Below are 20,650 nucleotides of genomic sequence, written 5' to 3' on the forward strand. Positions count from 1 at the left end.
AGCGTTATTTACTACATCACCTTCATTTACTACATCAGCGTTATTTACTACATTAGCGTTATTTACTACATTAGCATTATTTACTACATCAGCGTTATTTACTACATTAGCGTTATTTACTACATCAGCGTTATTTACTACATCACCTTCATTTACTACATCAGCGTTATTTACTACATTAGCGTTATTTACTACATTAGCGTTATTTACTACATTAGTGTTATTTACTACATTAGTGTTATTTACTACATCAGTGTTATTTACTACATTAGCGTTATTTACTACATCAGCGTTATTTACTACATTAGTGTTATTTACTACATCAGCGTTATTTACTACATTAGTGTTATTTACTACATCAGTGTTATTTACTACATCAGCGTTATTTACTACATCAGCGTTATTTACTACATCAGTGTCATTTACTACATCAGCGTTATTTACTACATCACCTTCATTTACTACATCAGCGTTATTTACTACATCAGCGTTATTTACTACATCAGTGTTATTTACTACATTAGTGTTATTTACTACATCAGTGTCATTTACTACATCAGCGTTATTTACTAAATTAGTGTTATTTACTACATCAGTGTCATTTACTACATCAGTGTCATTTACTACATCAGTGTCATTTACTACATCAGTGTCATTTACTACATCAGCGTTATTTACTACATTAGTGTTATTTACTACATCAGTGTTATTTACTACATCAGTGTTATTTACTACATCAGCGTTATTTACTACATCAGCGTTATTTACTACATTAGTGTTATTTACTACATCAGTGTCATTTACTACATTAGCGTTATTTACTACATCAGTGTTATTTACTACATCAGCGTTATTTACTACATCAGCGTTATTTACTACATTAGTGTTATTTACTACATCAGCGTCATTTACTACATCAGCGTTATTTACTACATCACCGTCATTTACTACATCAGTGTTATTTACTACATTAGTGTTATTTACTACATCAGTGTTATTTACTACATTAGTGTTATTTACTACATTAGTGTTATTTACTACATCAGTGTCATTTACTACATCAGTGTTATTTACTACATCAGTGTTATTTACTACATCAGCGTTATTTACTACATCAGTGTTATTTACTACATCAGTGTCATTTACTACATCAGCGTCATTTACTACATTAGTGTTATTTACTACATCAGCGTTATTTACTACATTAGTGTTATTTACTACATCAGTGTTATTTACTACATCAGTGTTATTTACTACATCAGCGTCATTTACTACAGTAGTGTTATTTACTACAGCAGTGCCATTTACTACATTAGTGTTATTTACTACATCAGTGTTATTTACTACATCAGCGTTATTTACTACATTAGCGTTATTTACTACATCAGTGTTATTTACTACATCAGCGTCATTTACTACATCAGCGTCATTTACTACATCAGCGTTATTTACTACATCACCTTCATTTACTACATCAGCGTTATTTACTACATTAGAGTTATTTACTACATTAGTGTTATTTACTACATCAGTGTTATTTACTACATTAGTGTTATTTACTACATCAGTGTCATTTACTACATCAGCGTCATTTACTACATTAGCGTCATTTACTACATCAGCGTCATTTACTACATCAGCGTCATTTACTACATCAGTGTTATTTACTACATCAGCGTCATTTACTACATCAGCGTCATTTACTACATCAGCGTTATTTACTACATCACCTTCATTTACTACATCAGCGTTATTTACTACATTAGAGTTATTTACTACATTAGTGTTATTTACTACATTAGTGTTATTTACTACATCAGCGTCATTTACTACATCAGTGTCATTTACTACATCAGCGTTATTTACTACATCAGTGTCATTTACTACATCAGCGTTATTTACTACATCAGTGTTATTTACTACATCACCTTCATTTACTACATCAGCGTTATTTACTACATTAGCGTTATTTACTACATTAGCGTTATTTACTACATTAGCGTTATTTACTACATCAGTGTCATTTACTACATCAGCGTTATTTACTACATCACCTTCATTTACTACATCAGCGTTATTTACTACATTAGCGTTATTTACTACATTAGTGTTATTTACTACATTAGTGTTATTTACTACATTAGCGTTATTTACTACATCAGCGTTATTTACTACATTAGTGTTATTTACTACATCAGCGTTATTTACTACATTAGCGTTATTTACTACATCAGCGTTATTTACTACATCAGCGTTATTTACTACATCACCTTCATTTACTACATCAGCGTTATTTACTACATCAGCATTATTTACTACATCAGCGTTATTTACTACATTAGTGTTATTTACTACATCAGTGTCATTTACTACATCAGCGTTATTTACTACATTAGTGTTATTTACTACATCAGTGTCATTTACTACATTAGTGTTATTTACTACATCAGTGTCATTTACTACATCAGTGTCATTTACTACATCAGTGTCATTTACTACATCAGCGTTATTTACTACATTAGTGTTATTTACTACATCAGTGTCATTTACTACATCAGCGTTATTTACTACATCAGTGTTATTTACTACATCAGAGTTATTTACTACATCAGTGTCATTTACTACATCAGCGTCATTTACTACATCAGCGTTATTTACTACATCACCTTCATTTACTACATCAGTGTTATTTACTACATTAGAGTTATTTACTACATCAGTGTTATTTACTACATCAGTGTCATTTACTACATCAGTGTCATTTACTACATCAGTGTTATTTACTACATCAGCGTTATTTACTACATTAGTGTTATTTACTACATCAGTGTCATTTACTACATCAGCGTCATTTACTACATTAGTGTTATTTACTACATCAGCGTTATTTACTACATTAGTGTTATTTACTACATCAGTGTTATTTACTACATCAGCGTCATTTACTACAGTAGTGTTATTTACTACAGCAGTGTTATTTACTACATTAGTTATTTACTACATCAGTATCATTTACTACATTAGTGTTATTTACTACATCAGCGTTATTTACTACATCAGCGTTATTTACTACATTAATGTTATTTACTACATCAGCGTTATTTACTACATCAGTGTTATTTACTACATCAGCGTCATTTGCTACATCAGCGTCATTTACTACATCAGCGTTATTTACTACATCACCTTCATTTACTACATCAGCGTTATTTACTACATTAGAGTTATTTACTACATTAGTGTTATTTACTACATCAGTGTTATTTACTACATCAGTGTTATTTACTACATCATTGTCATTTACTACATTAGCGTCATTTACTACATCAGCGTCATTTACTACATCAGTGTCATTTACTACATCAGTGTTATTTACTACATCAGCGTTATTTACTACATTAGTGTTATTTACTACATCAGCGTTATTTACTACATCAGTGTCATTTACTACATCAGTGTCATTTACTACATTAGCGTCATTTACTACATCAGTGTCATTTACTACATCAGTGTCATTTACTACATCAGTGTCATTTACTACATTAGTGTTATTTACTACATCAGTGTTATTTACTACATCAGCGTTATTTACTACATTAGTGTTATTTACTACATCAGTGTCATTTACTACATTAGCGTCATTTACTACATCAGTGTTATTTACTACATCAGTGTTATTTACTACATCAGCGTTATTTACTACATCAGAGTTATTTACTACATCAGCGTCATTTACTACATCAGCGTTATTTACTACATCACCTTCATTTACTACATCAGCGTTATTTACTACATTAGCGTTATTTACTACTACATCAGCGTTATTTACTACATTAGTGTTATTTACTACATTAGTGTTATTTACTACATCAGTGTTATTTACTACATCAGTGTCATTTACTACATCAGCGTTATTTACTACATTAGTGTTATTTACTACATCAGTGTCATTTACTACATCAGCGTTATTTACTACATCAGCATCATTTACTACATTAGCGTCATTTACTACATTAGCGTCATTTACTACATTAGCCTTATTTACTACATTAGCCTTATTTACTACATCAGCGTTATTTACTCCATTAGTGTTATTTAGCACATTATGTTTATACTACATTAGTGTTTTTTTACTCCATTAGCGTTATTTCTTCATTAGCATTATTTACTACATCACCTTCATTTACTACATCAGCGTTATTTACTACATTAGCGTTATTTACTACATCAGCGTTATTTACTCCATTAGTGTTATTTAGCACATTATGTTTATACTACATTAGTGTTTTTTTACTCCATTAGCGTTATTTCTTCATTAGCATTATTTACTACATTAGCGTTACTTAACACATTAGTGTTATTTACTACATCAGCGTTATTTACTCCATTAGTGTTATTTAGCACATTATGTTTATACTACATTAGTGTTATTTACTACATTAGTGTTATTTATTAGTTGATGATCATCTTTTATTCCACACAAATACCATTCCTGTAAAATTCCCCTCAGCTTGTTTTTAAAGTCTGCACTTTAATATCCATGTAGAACAAGAGAGAAGCTCCACAGCAGTGATCTTTATTAAAAGCAGCAAAAACTCTTGTGTATCTTCTCACTAAATGAGAAGATACACAAGAGTTTTTGCTACTTTTAGCAGGTAATATATATTTACCTGCTGCTGATCATCAAACACCACCTTCTAGTTTTCTGTTACTGATTCACTTCTTTCTCTTCTAGTGTTTACTGGTGATGAACAATTGTGTGTGAAGACTCCAGTGTTCCTGTATTTCCGTGTCTGCAAACCGAGAACACGTTTATCTACAGGATCTGAGGAGTTGATGTGAAAAAGCCCAGAGCAGAAGGAGTCCAAATCACATGTATTACTTTGTCCTTTAGTTAGTATTTAATAGAGTTTCTATCTTTATGCTACAGGATCAGACCCAATCCATTCTTTATTTTCTCTCTGATCTGATATCCATTTCTTACTAGTATCAGGTGATCAACCCAGTATGGGATCAGTGCCATCTTTAGTGCCTGCATACACACACACACACACACACACACACACACACACACACACACACCTGGATGTATATAATATGTATATGATGTATTATATAATATTTCTTACAAAAATCACCCATAAATCTATAATCATCTTCATCTATATATATACAGCTCAAATACCATATTGCTTAGCGTTCTGCCTTCCGTAGCGAAGCACGGGTACTTTAAACTAGTTTTATATAAAGTATAGAAGAAAAATAAATGGAGTTTTATTTACTTTTCTTTCTTTCTACACCACTTTTTGGAAATTTCCCCACTGTTAGATTTTTATCATGCCCAAACGAAACTTAATTCATGGAGAGATTTTCCATACGATCTGCGAGACCCGTAATGTCTTTTCTGATCAGGGAAGAATCACATCGCACACAGAATGTAGCAAATGTTTCTCTTCGGGTTTATTGTAGGTGGCAGACACGTATATATACACAGGATGATACAGTCCACACACACACGAACACACACACACATATTGGGGAGAAAGGCTGAACTAAAGTCGTTTTCCTGTTTAGATAAGAGGATATACTACTTGGAGATGTGTGAGCACAGATAAGACTCTCTGTTTACCTTACATACTAACCTCGTAAATATCCGATAGACACTGAACGGACAAGGAATGTGTGTGAGATAGTGTGAAAACAGTTTTAACACTAACAATGGCCACTTTAAATCATTTATGATTTAGCATCACACACCAAAAACATAGGATGTTCATCCTGGGAACAGAACCTGTGACATAAACTGCAAATTAAAAGATAAAGAAAAACAAAAACATACAGATTCCATTTCATTCATTCCCAACATGCAAATAATCCTTCATCATCACCACTCCAATCGAGGCCTTTATAGCCTGTCTTACCATCGCCATCAAACATGGCAACATACATAGTACAATTCCAACAATCAATACAAGAATCATTCCTAAAACAAAATAGTGTTCAACACTCGTAAACAAATTCTTAATCTTTTCCAAAAAAAAACCTTTGTTCAGCAGGTGTTTCACGTTCTCCAAGACGTCGAGAGGCTTCAGTGATGTTTTTCAGTGCTTGTTCGATGATATGACCATCAGCATCATTATCGGGTATATAGGTACAACAGGTAGAACCTACAACAGCACATACTCCACCTTGTATAGCAGTGAGTTGATCTAAAACTAGCCGATTTTGAAGGGCAGTTAATCTCAAACCTCGAAGTTCCACTCTAATTCTTTGCATCATAGCTGTGGTGGCGTTCATGAAAGAGATTAACTCATACCGGGTTACCTCAACTTCTATCATCAGATTAACCACACCAACAGATGGAAAAAGATTCAAAAAACTTTTCTGCACTTTTCCAAAGACGATGTTCCTTAGGGACAGGGTTATCTCTAGATATTGAACTAAATGTTGATCTTTCTTCTAAACTCCTTTTAGGCCTTCTATGACTTGTAATAGGCCTTACAATTAAGGCAGCATCTTGTAGCTGAATCAGTGCACACACTCCAGACCAGTCGCTTGGGAGAGCTGTATACACCATATGTCCGCATATCCAATACCAATCTTTAACAGCCAGTGTTCCCTGTGAACCTGGTATGCGCTCAAACGTACAGTTACTCTGGCAATTAGCCAATATCCTGGCAAAGGTTATATGCCCTGCCAGAGCCTGCCTTTCATTTTTTTGGACAGATATACAAACACGGCAGTCCCTATTAGAATAATTAAGGGGTCGAGTTTCCGTAGTATTACAGTAAACTGACGGAATGGTTCCTAAAGCTTTACTTCCACTACTTCGGGAAACACAAGAAAAATGCTTAGGTATTTGGAGTACAATGCCTAGACTAACAGGTGGCACAGAATTAAAACTAAGAGTTACATTTATCTGGCTATAGTTTATTGAACAAGGAAGATGGAGACTAGTGGAATTAGAAGCACCTTGGAGCACTTTACATGGACACTGCCAGACAGAGTCAGGACTGCTCATTGAAGACACACACTTCGATTCATCAGTGGAACTAGGTCCGATAGCAACAACTGGAAGCTCATGTGTGCTGTGAGGGATAAGTGTACATACATAACAATCTCCCATCCCACTCACAGATTTAGCAGTGTGATTAGCTAGTCTCCACCACATGTTGGTTGCATATGCATGAGGTGGATCCGGATGCTCTAGCCAAGTCTCTTCTCCTTGCAGACGTGGGGCTCCCTGAATAAAGTATTCAGAGGGGTTAAACAACATTAGAAGTGTAATTACAACTATGCACATATTGTTATAGAATTTAGACCTAGAGCAGGTATCAGGGTAAGCTAAACAAACAGTCAATTGAGTCAGATCTTCACCCCGGAGGTGGCCCCCTTTCTACTATAAAGAAAGGATCTTTCCGTTGGCTCTCATCTGTTTCAGCCCTGAACACTCACGTAGGGCTTCTTAGGCCAACAGACCAATTAGTGCACAGATTAAGTGGGTGCTGTTTTGATCCTGCTTGCGTGTATCCACTGTGGCTGATAATCAGTCAGAACTCCAGTTCTGGTCACACCTAGAACAGTCGCTGTACTCAGATACTTCAGCTCACCGACCTTGGTAGGCTTCAGACTTCTTATCAGGACCTGCTGATTAGGCACTGTTAGGTTTTCATTTCTCTCCGTCATGTTTATGTGCAATATGTTGTTGTCATCCATTAAAGATTACTACAAATATAACTTCTTAAATTTGTTTTATTTTCTGTTTACGTCTCAATGCACTGGTATAACATCAGTGCACGAGGGAGCAGCGCCAGGTTCACTTGACTCAAAATCAAAATAAAAGTCCCATCAATTAACACATGCGCACAATGAACTCTTACACATATTTGGGTATACAACGGTCTCGTAATCTGACATAAAAAAAATATAATAATAATAATAATAATAGTAAACAACATAATATAACACAACTGATGAGAACATAACTCAACACCCCCACTTGTTCTCATCATCTTAAGCCATGTATAATGACATCACAAATAATTATATCCCAAACAGAAAACATTTGAACTTTAGAATTTTAATTTTTGATACAGATTTTGTCAAAACGTCTGCCACCATGTCTTCAGTTGGGCAGTACACAATATGTATTTTTCTTTCACTGACAGCATCACGGATAAAATGATATTTCACATCAATATGCTTAGATCTAGATCTATTGACTGGATTTCTACTCAGTGCAATGGCCCCCTGATTATTACCATACATCGTGGTGCAAGTGTAAACACTACTGTTCATGCCATTTAGCAGTTGAGTTGAGTACATGCTTTCCTGAGTAGTGTTTGCTAGACCAATGTATTCAGCTTCACAGGTCGACAGTGCCACTGTCGGCTGTTTCTTAGACTTCCATGAAATAACAGGGCCTTGTTCTGTCAGGCTGAAACAGTATCCTGAAGTGCTACGCCTATCTTCTTCAGAAGATGCCCAGTCAGAATCACTGAATGCTATTAGACTTAAAGTCTTGTCTGTTTTCTTGAAACAAAGCTCGTAGTCAGCTGTACCTTTTAGGTATCTCAGGACATGTTTAGCAGCTACTAAGTCATGTATTTTAGGCTTTGCAAGGGTTTGTGACAGTTTACTGACTATCCAGCTAATGTCTGGTCTGGTACAGGTCATTGCATAGATCAAGCTTCCAACAAGTTCACGGTATTCCTTGGAGTTCTCAATCTCATTGTTGTTTTCTCCCTCATTCTTATCACATTCCACTTTTAATTCACTTGGGGTAGCTCTTGGTTTACAGTTTGACATTCCAAACCTCTCAAGTATTTTGAGAATGTACCCTTTTTGATTCATTTTAATTTCTCCCTCTTTTTGCTCAAACTGAATCCCCAAAAAATAAGATATTTTCCCAAGATCCTTCATGTTAATTTGGACTTCATTTTTTCTTTAAAACTGTTGAGCTGATCTTCACTGCTTGCTGTAATTATCAAATCATCTACCCAGAAGATCACTATGATTGTCTCATTTTCAATCTGTTTTCTATACACACAGTGATCAGACTGATTTCTTTCAAAGTTGTTTTGTTCAAGATGATCATTTAAAAGTTCGTACCAGTTCCTTCCAGACTGTTTTAGACCATACAGAGTTTTTTAACTTGTATACTACCTTGTCTCCTATGCTAGATGTTTCTTTAAAACCTTCTGGTTGTTCTAAGTATATGTCTTCCTCTATTGGAGCATGCAGATATGCTGTTTTGACGTCCATCTGATGAACAAAAAAAATCATTCTGAGCGGCTATCTGCATTAATGCCCGTACAGAGGTGAGATTTGCTGTAGGAGCAAATGTCTCATGGTAATCTATGCCTTGTATCCTTTTGCAACATACCTAGCCTTGAAGATTTTTCTTCCTTCTGCATTTTCTTTAAGGGCATATACCCATCTTCCCCCTATTGTCTTTCTGCCCTCTGGTAGAGTTGTCAATTCAAACGTGTCATTTTCTATAAGTGACTCCATCTCTTCCTTCATAGCATGTTCCCATCCGGTAGCATCAGGTGATATAAGGGCTTCTCTATAGGTTTGGGGAACTCCACACACTGCCCTGTAACAATAATCGACACTCACATTGGTTACATCGTCTTTAAAGTCTGTCAGGTAATCTTGTAAATACTTTGGGGCTCTCTTTTCTCTTTTTGAGTGATAATGTTTTTGACTAGCATTGTCTGTTGGACCTGTATTGCTTTTGTTTGTTTTCTGTTTCTACTTTTTCCATAGTTTCATTATGTTCTGACACCTCTGTGTTGTCTTTATCTATACTCTCCATTTTTCCATCTAGGCCCTGGTTCTCTGTGCTTTCCTCACTTCTGGGGCATCGCCGCTGTTCTCACTATCCTGTGTCCTGTCTGTGTAGCTTTGGATTTCTAAGTAATCTTCATCGGTTTGTGTCTGTTGTTCAACACTGCTCTTCCTAATGAATTTCACCAATCTATGTTTTGACACATTTCTTGTCTGTGGATTGTATATCAGATAAGCTGGGCTATTTTTACCATACCCCACAAATATTCCCTTTTCACATCTAGGGTCCAATTTCTTTTGATTGTGTTTGTACGCATAGCATTCTGATCCAAAAACCCACATTTTAGAAAGGTCTGGCTTTCTTCCTGTCAACATGAAAAGTGGAGTATTCTTAATTCTATCATTATAGCATCTGTTTCGAATATGAGTAGCCGTTTGGACAGCATAAGGCCACAGAATCTTTGGTAATCCCTTCTCTATTAGTAGACACCTTCCCATTTCAAAGATGGTTCGCCATTGTCTTGAGAGTACGGGGATGATGTATCATGTCTTATACCCTTTTTTCGTAAAAGTGACTGAAATGCATTGCCTGTGTATTCTGTACCATTGTCTGATCTTATGCATTTGACTCTACCGTATGGTGCACAGTCTGCAAGGAACTTCTCTGTCGCTAGAGTAGTGTCACTCTTGTTCTTAAGGAAGTAAACAGATTTTACCCCTGAAAAATCATCTGTAAATGAAATTGCATACTTATATCCATCTTGAGAAATTGGTTCAATGGGACCTGCTAAGTCAGTGTGTACTAACTCTAGGGCCTCGCCAGCTTTTGTGTCAGTTTTCCTATTTCTGCTGTTGATGAACTTTCCCTCAGCACAAACGTTACAGTCTAGTTTGGTATTACCTGTGATTTTCATACCCTCTACCTCTTCAGGTAATTTCAACACATCACTAACATTACAATGACCAACCCAGCCATTAGGGGGGCACAAGCCAGTGTACTCTTAGTGCCGGTCCCAAGCCCGGGTAAATGGGGAGGGTTGCGTTAGGAAGGGCATCCAGCGTAAAACATGTGCCAAATCAAATATGCGGATCACAAATGAGAATTTCATACCGGATCGGTCGAGGCCCGGGTTAACAACGACCGCCACAGGTATCGTTAGCCGACAGGGTACCGGTGGAAATTGGGCTACTGTTGGCCGAAGGAGGAGAAGGAGAGGAGGAAGGCGTCTACAGAGACGGCAGGAAAAGGAGCAGTGTAGGAGAGTAGAGGTTCGGGTTGGTACTTTAAATGTTGGTACTATGACGGGTAAAGGGAGAGAGATAGCTGATATGATGGAGAGGAGAAAGGTAGATGTGTTGTGTGTTCAGGAGACCAAGTGGAAAGGGAGTAAGGCCAGGAACATTGGAGGTGGGTTTAAACTGTTTTATCATGGTGTGGATGGGAAGAGAAATGGTGTAGGGGTGATTCTGAAGGAAGCGTACAGTAAGAGTGTAGTGGAGGTGAAGAGAGTTTCTGATAGGGTGATGATCGTGAAGGTGGAGGTTGAAGGGATGATGATAAATGTCATCAGTGCATATGCTCCACAAGTTGGCTGTGAGATGGAGGAGAAAGAAAGATTCTGGAGTGAATTAGATGAAGTGGTAGATGGCGTACCTAGGAAAGAACGATTGGTGATTGGGGCAGACTTTAATGGGCATGTAGGTGAAGGGAACAGAGGTGATGAGGAGGTGATGGGTAGGAATGGTTTTAAGGAGAGGAATGTGGAAGGGCAGATGGTGGTAGATTTTGCTAAAAGGATGGAAATGGCAGTGGTGAACACGTATTTTAAGAAGAAGGAGGATCATAGGGTGACGTATAAGAGTGGAGGAAGGTGCACACAGGTGGATTATCTTCTGTGTAGGAGATGCAACCTGAAGGAGATTGGAGACTGTAAAGTGTTGGCGGGGGACAGTGTAGCTAGACAGCATCGGATGGTGGTCTGTAGGATGGTTTTGGAGGCGAAGAAGAAGAGGAGGAAAGTAAGGTTTGAAAGAAGAATAAGATGGTGGAAACTGAAGGAGGAAGAGTGTAGTGTGAGGTTCAGGGAAGAGGTCAGACAGGGGCTTGGTGGTGGTGAAGAGGTGCCGGATGATTGGGCAACTACTGCAGGAGTGATGAGGGAGGCAGCTAGAAAAGTACTTGGTGTGACATCTGGAAATAGAAAGCAAGACAAGGAGACGTGGTGGTGGAATGAGGAAGTGCAGGAGAGCATTAGGGGAAAGAGGTTGGCAAAACAGAAGTGGGATCGACAGAGTGATGAGAAAAGTAGGCAGGAGTACAAGGAGATGCGGCAGCAGGTTAAAAGGGATGTGGCGAAAGCCAAGGAAAAGGCATATGAGGAACTGTATAAGAGGTTGGACACTAAGGAAGGAGAAAAGGATTTATACCGATTGGCCAAGCAGAGGGACCGAGCTGGGAAGGATGTACTGCAAGTTAGAGCAATAAAGGATAGAGAGGGAAATGTGTTGACTAGTGAGGAGAGTGTGTTGAGAAGATGGAGGGAATATTTTGAGCAGCTGATGAATGAGGAAAATCAGAGAGAGAGAAGGTTGGAGGATGTGGAGTTGGTGAAGCAGGATGTAGATAGGATTAGTAAGGAGGAAGTGAGAGCAGCGATTAAGAGGATGAAGAATGGAAAGTCGGTTGGACCAGATGACATACCGGTAGAAGCGTGGAGATGTTTAGGAGAGATGGCAGTGGAGTTTTTAACCAGATTGTTTAACAGGATTCTGGAAGGGGAGAGGATGCCTGAGGAATGGAGAAGGAGTGTGCTGGTACCGATCTTTAAGCATAAGGGAGATGTGCAGACCTGCAGTTACTACAGGGGAATTAAGTTGATCAGTCACACCATGAAGTTATGGGAAAGAGTAGTGGAAGCCAGGCTGAGAGAAGAGGTGACCATCTGTGAGCAACAGTATGGTTTCATGCCGAGGAAGAGCACCACAGATGCCTTATTTGCTTTGAGGATGTTGATGGAGAAGTATAGAGAAGGACAGAAGGAGCTGCATTGTGTATTTGTGGATTTAGAGAAAGCGTACGACAGGGTGCCGAGAGAGGAGTTGTGGTATTGTATGAGGAAGTCAGGTGTGTCAGAGAAGTATGTGAGGGTGGTGCAGGACATGTATGAGGACAGTGTGACGGCAGTAAAGTGTGCAGTAGGTACGACAGACTGGTTCAGGGTGAAGGTTGGACTGCATCAAGGATCGGCCCTGAGCCCGTTCCTGTTTGCAGTGGTGATGGACAGGTTGACGGACGAGGTCAGACAGGAGTCTCCCTGGACTATGATGTTTGCAGATGATATTGTGATTTGTGGTGAGAGTAGAGAGCAGGTTGAGAAGAGCCTGGAGAGGTGGAGATATGCGCTGGAGAGAAGGGGAATGAAAGTCAGTAGGAGTAAGACAGAGTACATGTGTGTGAATGAGAGGGAGGGCAGTGGAGTGATGCAGTTGCAGGGAGAAGAGGTGGAGAAGGTGGAGGAGTTCAGGTACCTGGGGTCAACAGTGCAAAGTAATGGAGAGTGTGTTAGGGAAGTAAAGAAAAGAGTGCAGGCAGGGTGGAGTGGGTGGAGAAGAGTGACAGGAGTGATTTGTGATAGAAGAGTATCTGCAAGAATGAAAGGGAAAGTTTATAGGACTGTGGTGAGACCTGCGATGTTGTATGGATTAGAGACAGTGGCATTGAGTAAAAGACAGAAGGTGGAGCTGGAGGTAGCAGAGCTGAAGATGTTAAGGTTTTCGTTGGGAGTGACGAGGATGGACAAGATTAGAATTGAGTTTATTAGAGGGACAGCCCATGTAGGATGTTTTGGTGACAAGGTGAGGGAGGCGAGATTGAGATGGTTTGGACATGTGCAGAGAAGGGACATGAATTATATTGGTAGAAAAATGCTGAAGATGGAGCCACCAGGTAGGAGGAAAAGAGGAAGGCCAAGGAGGAGGTTCATGGATGGGGTGAGGGAAGACATGCAGGTAGTTGGTGTAAAAGAGGCAGATATAGAGGACAGGGTGGTATGGAGACGGATGATCCGCTGTGGCGACCCCTAATGGGAGAAGCCGAAAGAAGAAGAAGAAGAAGACTAACATTACAATGACCCATGATCTCATGCCATGTTTTAACATCACAAGTTAGATTCACTTTGTCCCTAGACATCATATCAGTAACTGATGTATCAACACAGTGTTTGTTGTCATTTACTGTTTTCAGATAGTACAGTCTCTCATGCTCTTCTATTCGGAACACAGCTCCATCCTTGCTTATCAGTTCATTCTGTCCTTCCTGGAAGATCACCTTGGCACCATCTGTTGTAGCAGCTTGAACGGAGATGATGCTCTGTGGATATGATGGTATGAACAAGGCCTTCTTTAGAGTGATCCTGATGTATTTCCCTTCCACATCCAGCAGTAACACCTCTGCATCGCCCCTCTTTAATGCCACGTTGTTCATCCTGGTCCCGTCCGCCAGCTCCACGTAGTGTGACTTTGGGTCGAAACTCTCATCAAATCTCGTGAAATTGTTCTTCTCTGTTAAGATGTGGGATGTTGCTCCACAGTCTACCATTAGTCCATTTTTCGTAATATTATCTGGAAGGGAAGTTTGACTGATTCTGAAAACAAATGTTTGTTCTTTCTCATGCTCCTCTTCTTTTTCTGCAGCCTGTTTCGCTTCGTCTTTGTGCCCGTCTTTTCTCCGGCGACATGTCTCATCACTGTGTGTTGAACTTCTATGGTAGCTGCACCACTTAGGTACGCCTTTTTGGCGGCAATCACGTGCAACATGACCGCGGTTTCCACATCCATAGCAGGTTACGGATGCTATGTTTACTTTCATCACGTTGTCAGTTTTGGGTTTATCATCAAACTTTTCTGTCTCTTCGTAGCTTCTTAGTTTGCTTTTGAACTGGGTGAAAGTCAATTCTTCACTACTCTGTGTAGTATGGATAGCGAAAGGTTTGTAGGAATCTGGCAGGCCTTTTAGGATCATAGCTATTATCAGTCCGTCACTTATTACTTCTTTTGCGTTTCTTAGGGAAGTCACCGCTTTCTCAGCTCGGATAATGTATTGTGTTATCGTCTCATCAGATTCCTTCTTTAACGAAGTTAGTTCAGTGTATAGGGCGATAATTCTCGGCTTACCCTGACTGGCATAGTGACTTCGAAGTATTTCCAGTGCTTTCATGCCGTCATCAGTCGCCTCTCGCATCACCAGTGACAAGCTTTTATCGTCGAGAAACTGGATTAGTTCAGCGTAGCACTCCTCATTCTTTTCCTCTTCTATATCCCCTGTAGATAGTATTGTTTCTTTTAAACCCATTCATCTCAGATGACCAAGAAATTTTACTTCCCATAGTTCGTAGTTATTTTCGTCTCTGTCAAAGACTAGCCTCTGCCATCTTCCTCCTGTAACGTTAGCATTGGCGCGCCTGGGCCCATAACCTGTTAGGTTTTCATTTCTCTCCGTCATGTTTATGTGCAATATGTTGTTGTCATCCATTAAAGATTACTACAAATATAACTTCTTAAATTTGTTTTATTTTCTGTTTACGTCTCAATGCACTGGTATAACAAAAGTGCACGAGGGAGCAGCGCCAGGTTCACCTGACTCAAAATCAAAATAAAAGTCCCATCAATTAACACATGCGCACAATGAACTCTTACACATATTTGGGTATACAACGGTCTCGTAATCTGACATAAAACAAATATAATAATAATAATAATAATAGTAAACAACATAATATAACACAACTGATGAGAACATAACTCAACATGTTTATTGCAGTATATGTGTCCCTCACAATATTCTGTTGGAACATATAAGATGCAAAATAAGTGAACTTTTTGCCTTGTGATTATCAGCCACTGGTTAGTATGTATGTAAACTGTCCAATCAGCGCATGAGTTGCTTAATGTTCTAGCCAATCATATATGATAAGGGGCGGGACATGTACTGAGTATGTAGTGCCCATTATGTGACGTCATTACACGACCTGCACTGTAGCAAGATACATTATGAGATTTAGATTAGATTAAATTAGATTTAATTAGATTTTTAGATATACAAGATACATTATTAGATTTATTATTATTTTTTTATTATTATTATTATTATTATCATTATTATTGTTATAATTATTATTATTATTATTATTATTATTAGAAATATGGTTATATTGATAATAACAGATTTGTACAATTTAAATGTAATTTTAATGAAATTTGAGGTAAAAAAAAAAAAAAAAAAATCTGAACATCGGCGATTTTTGTAGTAGTAAAATGCCTCCATCTAGTGGTGATATGAGACATTGCAACTTGTCGTCGAGCGGTACTTTTGGTATTTTTGCTCTGTTTTCACACGGATGGTTTTTACTTGTCGGACCTATGCTTCATGCCAGATTTTAATCAGTAAAAATAAATGTTTAATATTTATTTCTCGGTGGATTTATTTTTTAATATCCGACTAAATGAATGATGTCGTGAATAAGTTTTTAAATAAAGTTAAAAAATTTTGTCCTTTTTTATATTTATATTTAATAACAATGGACGAGTTCTGAGTGAATCATGAATAATTAAGTAAATTAAAAGAAGGAATAATAAAAATCGTTGTTACTTTTATATATTCTTTATTAAATTATATATTTAAAAATTGTATAATAGCTATCCTATTTTTTATATATGTAGAATATTATTAGATACAAGATACATTATTAGATTTATTATTATTATTATTGTTGTTGTTATTATTATTATTATCATTAATAAGATGATTATATTGATAATAACAGACTCTTGTACAGTTTAAGTGTAATTTTAATGAAATTTGAGGTAAAAAAAAAACAAAAAAACTGGACATTAGCTCTAATGCTAACTATGTTGTGCTACTATGGCTCTAATTCAAATTATGGCGTGCTGTTATGGCCCTAGTGGGAAACACTGTTCCACTACTGTGGCCCAAATTCAATTTATGCTGTGCTGTCCTGGCCCTGATGTAAAACACTGTTGTGCTACTGTAGCTCTAATGAGAATTATGTAGTACTGATGTGACTAATTCAAAGTACGTTGTGCTACTATGGCTCTCATTCAAATTATGGTGTGCTGCTAGGGACCCCAGCCCTGATGTGGCTACAGGGCCCTGGTGTGAAACACTATACTGCTACTATAGCTCTAATGCTAGCTATGTTGTGCTACTATGGCTCTAATTCAAATTATGTTGTGCTGTTATGGCCCTAGTGGGAAACACTGTTCCGCTACTGTGGCCCAAATTCAATTCATGCTGTGCTGTCCTGGCCCTGATGTAAAACACTGATGTGCCACTGTAGCTCTAATGCTAATTATGTAACGCCGAAATGACTCCAATACTAATCATGTGGGCCAACTATGGCTCTAAGTTAATATATGTTGTGCCTCTAGGGCCCTAATATGAAACACTGTACTGCTACTATAGCTTTAATGCTAACTGTGATTCACATCAGGGACCTACCATCAAAACATAGGTAGCATTATAGCCATAGTAGCAGAACAATGTTGTGCTACTATGACTTTAATTCAAATTCGGTTGTGCTGCTAGGGCCCTGATGTGAAACACTGTGCTGCCACTACAGCTCTAGTGCTAATTATGTTGTGCTGCTATGACTATAATGCGATTTATGTTGGCCAACTATGGCTCTAACTATGTGCTGCTACTATTGCTCTAATCCAAATGATATTGGCGAACGATGGTTTTAAGTCAAATGATGCTCTGCTACTATGGCTCCAATTTAAATTATGTTGTACTACTAGGGCCCTGATGTGAAACACTGTGTTGCTACTGTAGCTCTAATGCTAACTGTGTTTCACGTAAGGGCCCTAGCAGCACAACGTAATTTGAATTAGAGCCATAGTAGCACAACATAGGTAGCATTAGAGCTACAGTAGCAGAACAATGTTGTGCTACTATGACTTTAATTCAAATTCGGTTGTACTGCTAGGGCCCTGATGTGAAACACTGTGCTGCCACTACAGCTCTAGTGCTAATTATGTTGTGCTACTATGACTCTAATCCAAATGATCTTGGCCAAATATGGCTCTAAGTCAAATGATGCTCTGCTACTATGGCTCTAATTCAAATCATGTTGTGCTGTTATGGCCCTAGTGGGAGACACTGTTCCGCTACTGTGGCCCAAATTCAATTCATGCTGTGCTGTCCTGGCCCTGATGTTAAACACTGATGTGCCACTGTGGCTCTAATGATAACTATGAAATGCTGATATGACTCCAATACAAATCATGTGGGCCAACTATGGGTCTAAGTTAATATGTTGTGCCTCTAGGGCCCTGATGTGAAACACTGTGCTGCTACTATAGCTCTAATTCTAATTATGTAGTGCTGCTATGACTTTAATCCAAATGATCTTGGCCAACTGTGCTGTTATAGCCCTAGTGGGAAACACTGTTCCGCTACTGTGGCCCAAATTCAATTTATGCTGTGCTGTCCTGGCCCTGATGTAAAACACTGTTGTGCTACTGTAGCTCTAATGAGAATTATGTAGTACTGATATGACTAATTCAAAGTATGTTGTGCTACTATGGCTCTCATTCAAATTATGGTGTGCTGCTAGGGACCCCAGCCCTGATGTGGCTACAGGGCCCTGGTGTGAAACACTATACTGCTACTATAGCTCTAATGCTAACTATGTTGTGCTACTATGACTCTAATACAAATTATGTTGTGCTGCTAGGGCCCTGATGTGAAACACTGTACTGCTACTATAGATCTAATGCTAATTATGTAGTGCTGCTATGACTATAATTTAAATTATGTTGGCAAACTATGGCTCTTATTTAAAATATGTTGTGCCTCTAGGGCCCTGATTTGAAACACTGTGCTACTATTGTAGCTCTAATGCTAACTGTGCTTCACGTCAGGGCCCTAGCAGCACAACACACCTTGAGTTAGAGTCATACTAGCACAACATTGTTCTGCTACTATAGTTTTAATGCTAACTATGTTGTGCTACTATTGCTCTAAATAAAATTATGTTGTGCTGCTAGGGCCCTGATGTGAAACACTGTGCTGCTACTGTAGCTCTAATGCTAATTATGATGTGCTACTATGACTCTAATCCAAATGATCTTGGCCAACTATGGCTCTAAGTCAAATGATGCTCTGCTACCATGGCTCTAATTCAAATCATGTTGTGCTGTTATGGCCCTAGTGGGAAACACTGTTCCGCTACTGTGGCCCAAATTCAATTTATGCTGTGCTATCCTGGCCCTGATGTAAAACACTGTTCCGCTACTGTAGCTCTAATGAGAATTATGTAGTACCGATATGGCTCTAATTTAAAGTACGTTGTGCTACTATGGCTCTCATTCAAATTATGGTGTGCTGCTAGGGACCCCAGCCCTGATGTGGCTACAGGGCACTGGTGTGAAACACTATAATGCTACTATAGCTCTAATGCTAACTGTGTTTCACATCAGGGCCCTAACAGCACAACATACCTTGAGTTAGAGTCATAGTAGCACAACATTGTTCTGCTGCTATAGCTCTAATGCTAACTATGTTGTGCTACTATGACTCTAATACAAATTATGTTGTGCTGCTAGGGCCCTGATGTGAAACACTGTACTGCTACTATAGCTCTAATGCTAATTATGTAGTGCTGCTATGACAATACAAATCATGTGGGCCAACTATGACTCTAATTCAATTTACGTTGTGTGCTGCTAGGGCACTTATGTGAAACACTGTACTGCTACTATAGCTCTAATGCTAACTATGTTGTGCTACTATTGCTATAATTAAAATTATGTTGTGCTGCTAGGGTCCTGATGTGAAACACTGTGCTGCTACTGTAGCTCTAATGCTAATTATGATGTGCTACTATGACTCTAATCCAAATGATCTTGGCCAACTATGGCTCTAAATCAAATGATGCTCTGCTACCATGGCTCTAATTCAAATCATGTTGTGCTGGTATGGCCCTAGTGGGAAACACTGTTCCGCTACTGTAGCTCTAATGAGAATTATGTAGTACTGATATGGCTCTAATTCAAAGTACGTTGTGCTACTATGGCTCTCATTCAAATTATGGTGTGCTGCTACTGACCCCAGCCCTGATGTGGCTACAGGGCACTGGTGTGAAACACTATACTGCTACTATAGCTCTAATGCTAACTGTGTTTCACATCAGGGCCCTAACAGCACAACATACCTTGAGTTAGAGTCATAGTAGCACAACATAGGTAGCATGATAGATAGATAGATAGATAGATAGATAGATAGATAGATAGATAGATAGATAGATAGATAGATAGATAGATAGATAGATAGATAGATAGATAGATAGATAGATAGAAACAACTTTATTGTCATTGCATAGTACAGGTACACAGCAACGAAATGCAGTTTGGCATCTACCAGAAGTGCAAAATTTAGCAGTCGTGCAAAAGTGCAGATAAACATCTAGCATATTTACAGTGCAGATAACTATGTAGCATATTTACAGCAAGTGGTATATATGAAAGTATATACAGTGAATAAATATAAAGGCTATTTGAGTGCAGAGATGTGTGGACATTCAGAAGTACAGTGAATAAATATAGAGGTGTACAGTAATTAAGAAAATGTGCAGAAATGAAAGGTTACAGATCACAAGATTATGGCATTAAGGAGTAGCAAGCTGAATAAACAGTCTACTATATATATATATATATATATATATATATATATATATATATATATATATATATATATACATACATTATTTACACAAATGAATGTGAAATGTTGGGCAGAATGTACAGTAATAATAAAGATTAATTAAGCAAATAATAAAAT

General features: G+C 38.0%; 1 protein-coding gene and 1 long non-coding RNA gene across 2 annotated transcripts in view; one reads left to right on the plus strand and one right to left on the minus strand.

The window, feature by feature from the left end:
• LOC310738041 (uncharacterized protein) overlaps window positions 1–20,650 on the plus strand; it is a 924,051-nt gene that overhangs the window by 362,161 nt on the left and 541,240 nt on the right. The window lies entirely within an intron of this gene.
• On the minus strand, window positions 4,872–6,294 carry LOC310738275. The gene is made up of 2 exons (XR_014536988.1): window positions 5,236–6,294; window positions 4,872–5,146 (listed from the first exon to the last, which is right to left on the minus strand). It is a non-coding gene; the product is annotated as an uncharacterized lncRNA (long non-coding RNA).

Source organism: Silurus aristotelis, assembly GCF_946808225.1.
Source record: "Silurus aristotelis genome assembly, chromosome: 15".
Classification (NCBI taxonomy): domain Eukaryota; kingdom Metazoa; phylum Chordata; class Actinopteri; order Siluriformes; family Siluridae; genus Silurus; species Silurus aristotelis.